Source organism: Lepus europaeus, chromosome 7 (genome assembly GCF_033115175.1).
Source record: "Lepus europaeus isolate LE1 chromosome 7, mLepTim1.pri, whole genome shotgun sequence".
NCBI classification, from domain to species: domain Eukaryota; kingdom Metazoa; phylum Chordata; class Mammalia; order Lagomorpha; family Leporidae; genus Lepus; species Lepus europaeus.
The window spans coordinates 82,344,792-82,351,193 of NC_084833.1; positions in this window are offsets into that span (position 1 = coordinate 82,344,792).

Consider the following 6,402-nt stretch of genomic DNA (forward strand, 5'->3'; position numbering starts at 1 on the left):
CTGAGCAGTCAAACATCAAAAATGGAATCAGACTTTATACTACATTTTATATAGGAGGATCAGGGAAAGCTTCTCTGATAGAGACATTTGAGCAAACACTTAAAGGAAATAAAGGAGTGAGCCATGAAGTTGGGTGGGTGATATACATCCTTCCTAACATACTCAAAGGCCTAGAGGCAATAAAGGACATGGTAGCTTTCAAAAACAATGGTACAGGCCGGCGCCACGGCTCAATAGGCTAATCCTCCACCTTGCGGCACTGGCACACCGGGTTCTAGTCCCGGTTGCCCCTCTTCCAGGCCAGCTCTCTGCTGTGGCTCGAGAGTCCAGTGGAGGATGGCCCAAGTCCTTGGGCCCTGCACCTGCATGGGAGACCAGGAGAAGCACCTGGTTCCTGGCTTTGGATCAGCGTGGTGCGCCGGTCGCAGCGCGCCAGCCGCAGCGGCCATTGAAGGCTGAACCAAAGGCAAAGGAAGACCTTTCTCTCTCTCGCTCTCTCTATCCACTCTGCCTGTCAAAAAAAAAAAAAAAAAAAAAAAAAAAACCAACAAAGGTACATTAGGTCAAGCCCCCACTTTTAACAATAGCATCCCATATGAGAAACCAGTTCAAGTTCTCCTGTCATTGATCCCTGCTAATGCACCTGGGAATGTATCAGATGAATGTCCAGGTACCTGGACCCCCTGCCACCCACATGGGTGACCCAGATGGTGTTCCAGGCTTCTAGCTTCAGACTGACTCAGCCTCTGCTGTTGCAGGCATTTGGGGAGTAAACCAACAGATGAAGAGCCTTCTCTCAGATCACTGTATATGGAAAACTGCTTTTTTTAAACAGAGGTGACATTGCAGATCAGTGAGGAAAGGAAAGTTTTCAAATAGGGCTGGAAAACTAGTTATTTACATGGAAAAATAAAATTGGATTGCACTCAATACTAGATGAAGACCTAAATTTGAGTAGTAAAGACTATAAGGGATAGGAATTGTCACACAGCAGGTTAAGCTGCTGCTTGGGGCACCCACATCCCATATCAGAGTACCTGGTTCGAGTCCTGGCTAGTCTGCTTCCCATCCAACTTCCTGATTATGCAGTTGGGATGGAGCAAATGATGGCTCAACAGCTTGGACCCCTGCACCCATGTGGGAGACCTGGATGGAATTACAAACTCCTGGCTGTAGTGGGCATTTGGGGAATGAGCCAGCAGGTGGAAGATGTCTTTCTCTTTCACTGTTGCTCTACCTTTCAATACATGAAAATAAATTTAAAAATAATTTAAAAACTTTAACATATTTAGAAGTAAATAGAGGACAACATATTTATGAAGTCGAGGGATGGAAGATTATCCTAAAGAACATATTGTACAAACTATAAAAAAGACAGATAAATCTGGCTGGACAACATTAAAATGTAAAACTTGTCAGACTTTGCTCAAAAAAGAGGAAAGGCAGACCATAGCCAGAATATATTTTCAAAACATAGCTGATTAAATTTAGTATTCAGGATGTGTAAAGAATTTCTATAAATCAAGCAAAAGAAAAAACTCAATAGAAAATTTAGGAACTGGCATTTGGTAGAAAAGGAAAAAACAATGGATAATTGGTATGACCCTATCGGAATAAGATCAAAGTCAGCGAACTCTAAAGGCTTCCATAGCCCTGGCAACTCATGACTAGAGCCTAGGGAGATTACTGACGCCATGAACAGGAGGGTCAAATTGTTAAGTCAGCAACAGAAGTCACTGCGTACTTACATCCCATGTGAGATCTGTCCTTAATGTGTTGTCTAATGGGCAGTGATGCTATAACTAGTACTGAAACAGTATTTTTACACTTTGTGTTTCTGCGTGGGTACAAACTGATGAAATCTTTACTAATTATAAACTGAATCGATCTTCTGTATATAAAGATAATTGGAAATGAAAAAAAAAACCTGGTGTTAAATTGGAAATGGCATAGAAAATTAATTAATTTTTTAAAAAAATATTATGTAGGATCTCTGTCTTTAATGTGCTGTACACTCTTATTTAATGCTATAACTAGTACTCCAACAGTATTTTTTTTCACTTTGTGTTGCTATATGGCAACACTAAACTGATCTTCTGTATATAAAGAGAATTGAAAATGAATCATGATGTGATTGGAAGGGGAGAGGGAGTGGGAAAGGGGAGGGTTGTGGGTGGGAGGGAAGTTTTGGGAGGGGGAAGCCATTGTAACCCATAAGCTGTACTTTGGAAATTTATATTCATTAAATAAAAGTTTAATAAAAAAATAAATGTTAAGGTTGTTATTAACAGTAGTTGTGGATTAGATAAATCAGACAACCCATCTCACTACAGACAGTTCAAAAAGCTGGAGAGGAACTAGAGGACATCCTGATAACTGAAATAAATAAGCCAGACACAGAAATATTTCACATTCTCCCTTATAGGTGGGAGCTAAACAAAGCAAAACAAAAAACTCAATATGAACATGGAATGCTAGTTACTAAAGGTTGGGAGGAGCAAAACCTTTTTGGATTAAAAAAAATAGAGGTATCTGAGTGTGCCTCATTAATTATAAAAATACTAATATTAGATGTTAATAGGGGAAATGTGGTGAGGGGTATATGGGAATTATTTGCATTACTACCTCACAATTTTTGTTTTGGAAATTTATTTTTTTAAAGACTTATTTATTTATTTGAAAGTCAGAGTTACACAGAGAAAGAAGGAGAGGCAGAGAGAGGGGTCTTCCATCTGCTGGTTCACACCTTGTTTCGGAAATGTAAAACTATTCTGAAATAAAGTGTTTTTAAAAATAAAATAAAAAGCTAGAGGCATATTTAAGAAGCATGTTACTGAAAATACTGAAAAGTAACCTAGTCTCCCACAGCTTGTCCTACAGCTACTTTAGCAAGTACAAGTGATTACGATTACTGTTTTAATCGTGTGAATTTGGGGATGCTTTACACAGCACTATGTGACATTTTAAAATAAACATATGGGGGACAGCACTGTGGCACAGTGGGTTAAACCACAGCCTGCAGTACCAGCATCCCATATGAGCATGGGTTTGAGTCCTGGTTGCTTTGCTTCTGATCCAGCTCCCTGGGAATGCAGCAGATGATGGCCCAAGTCCTTGGGCCCCTGCACCCACATGGGAGAACCAGAAGAAGCTCCTGGCTCCTAGCTCCTGGTTCCTGGTTTCAGACCGGCCCAGCCTCTATAGGTGCAGTGATTTGGGTACGAAACAGCAGGTGGAAGATCTCTCTGTCTTTCCTTCTCCCTCTCTAACCCTGCCTTTCTAATAAATAATTCTTTTTTAATAAGTAGACATATTCTTTTTTTAAAAAAGATCTATTTATTTTTTTTGAAAGGCAGAATTACAGAGAGGCAGGGGCAGAGAGAGACAGAAAGAGAGAAAGAGAGGTCTTCCATCTGCTGGTTCACTCCCCAAATGGCCAAATTGGCCAGAGCCGAGCCCATCCGAAGCCAGGAGCCAGGAGCTTCCTCTGGCCTCCCATGAGGGTGCAGGGGCCCAAGGACTTGGACCATCTTCCACTGCTTTCCCAGGCCACAGTAGAGAGCTTGATAGGAAGTAAAGCAGCAGAGACCCAAACCAGCACCCATATGCGATGCCAACACTGCAGGCGGTGGCTTTACCAGCTATGCCAAATCACCAGCCCCTAAATAATACAAAAATAAATAAATAAGGGTTGTCTCTGTGGTGCAGTGGGTTAAAGTCCTGGCCTTCAGCACCTATATGGGTGCCAGTTTGAGTCCTGGCTGCTCTACTTTCAATCCAGATCCCTGCTAAGGCACCTGGGAAAGCAGCAGAAGATGGCATAAGTCCTTGGGCTCCTGCACTCATTGGGAAGACCCAGAAGAAGCTCTTGGCTCCTGACTTTGGATTGGTGCAGCTCCGGCCATTATGGCCAATTGGGGAGTGAACCAGCAGATGGAAGACCTCTCTCTCAATCTTTCAAGTAAAATAAAGATAAATATGTAAAATAAATAAATATATGAAAACAGTAAATCATGGTTATTTACAGGAAGAAGGGAGATGTGAACTAGGAAGAGTACAGATGAGCTCCAACTGCTGTTTCAGCCATGCTTTATTTCCTAATTTGGGTGGGAATACACAGATTTTCATGACTTTTTGACTCTGATATAAACTTAAGGACACAGTATCATAAATCTACTTTTTGGAAGCAATGTTCTTTTGTACTTAATTTTTCATAATTACTTGAATTTATTTTTCTTTATAGTGTGGGATAGGGGATATAATTGGATTATTTTCCATATGTAATGAATTGTTGGTACTGCTTTTCACTTTATCCACATCCCTTTGCCATGTAACTACAGTTTCTACAACTAAAAACTTTCAGTCTGTCCCCTCCCCACCCTTGACCTTGGGCATGGCCATGTGATTTGTGGATGGCAGAGACTTAACACATGGAAGGCTTGCCTCTTGTACCTCTGCCATCGCCATCAGTAGAACATACACTGCACCATTTGCTGGTACAAGAAGAATGAAGTAAGGTATCATCTGAATAAACTTTAGACCTGTAACTTTAAGTAGAACCAACTGAGCCCATCCTAGATCAGCTCATCCTCAGCCTAACCAAAGGTGTGTGAGCCAGCCCAGCTGAGATGATAGACACCACAGCTAAAATGCAAAAGTATGAGCACCTTACAAAGGAAAAATTAAATGAAAAATACTTAGCACAGTGCCTGGCAAAAATAAAGCCTATGATGAATAGAAATAAATTTTTTAAATTTTTTTTTGACAGGCAGAGTGGATAGTGAGAGAGAGAGACAGAGAGAAAGGTCTTCCTTTTTGCCATTGGTTCACCCTCCAATGGCTGCTGCGGCCGGTGCATCGTGCTGATCCAAAGCCAGGAGCCAGGTGCTTCTCCTGGTCTCCCATGCAGGGGCAGGGCCCAAGCACTTGGGCCATCCTCCACTGCCTTCCCGGGCCATAGCAGAGAGCTGGCCTGGAAGAAGGGCAACCAGGATAGAATCCGGCACCCCAACCGGGACTAGAACCCGGTGTGCCGGCGCTGCAAGGCGGAGGATTAGCCTGTTAAGCCATGGTGCCGGCCAAAGAAATAAAATTTTTTAAAAAGATTTATTTTATTTATTTGAAAGACAGAGTTACACAGAGAGAAAAAGACAGGAAGAGAGGTCTTCCATCCACTGGTTCACTCCCAAGATGGCTGCAAAGGCTGGAGCTATGCCGCTCCAAAGCCAGGAGCCAGGAGCTTCTTCCCCACCTTCCCACGCAGGTGCAGAGGCCAAAGGACTTGGACCATCCTCCACTGTTATCCTAGGCCACAGCAGAGAGCTGGATTAGAAGAGGAGCAGCTGGGACTAGAACCGGTGCCCATATGGGATGCCGCTGTTTCAGGCCAGGGCATCAACCCGCTGTGCCACAGTGCCAGCCCCTAGAAATAAGATTTTACAATAAAATATTTAGACAAATTTTACAAATTTCTGAAAAGTATAGTGACTCTGAAACATGACTATGTGACAGAATCACTTGTGTGGCCTGTCAAAAATAAGTTCCTCTGTTTGAAAATTCAGCCCCCTCCACACAGCTCCATATACTTTCTCTTAATAGTTACTGACACCAATTAACCTTATTTTCCACACTACCTTAGGAAAGTATTTATTTTTAAAAGATTTATTTATTTATTGGAAAGTCAGAGTTACACAGAGAGGAGAAGCAGAGAGAGAGAGAGAGAGAGAGAGAGAGAGAGGTCTTCCATCTGATGGTTCACTCCCTAGATGGCTGATCCGGAGCCAGGAGCTTCTTCCAGGTCTCCCACGCTGGCACAGGGGCCAAAGACTTGGGCCATCTTCTACTGCTATCCCAGGCCATTGCAGAGAGCTGGATTGGAAGAGGAGCAGCCGGGACTAGAACCGGTGCCCATATGGGATGCCAGCACTTCAGGTCAGGGTGTTAACACGCTGCTAAAAACCTAGCTATATCTTGGTGAGAACAAGACTTCACAAAATCGCCTGATAAATGATATAAGTCATTGGAGGTGGGTGTTTGGCACAGCCCTTAAGCAGATATTTGTGACAACCAAATCCCATACTAGAGTGTTGGTTTGGGTCCCACCTCAGCTTCCTATCCCAATTCCTGCTAATGCACACCCTCCAAGGCAGTAAGTCATAGCTTCAAGTGCTGGCCTGGGGGGCCAAGTCCCGGCTGTTGCAGGCATTTGGGGAGTGAGCCAGCAGATGGAAGATCCATCTGTCTCTCTCTCTGTCTAATAAATAAAAATAGAATGGAATACAGTTATACAAATCCTTACAGAGTTTTGAAATATAAAATAACGTATCATTCCTTATGGAATTATTTCTAAGGAGATACTTGCTTGAGGACTCCGAAGTCTTATTATTGCATCTTAGTCTTCTT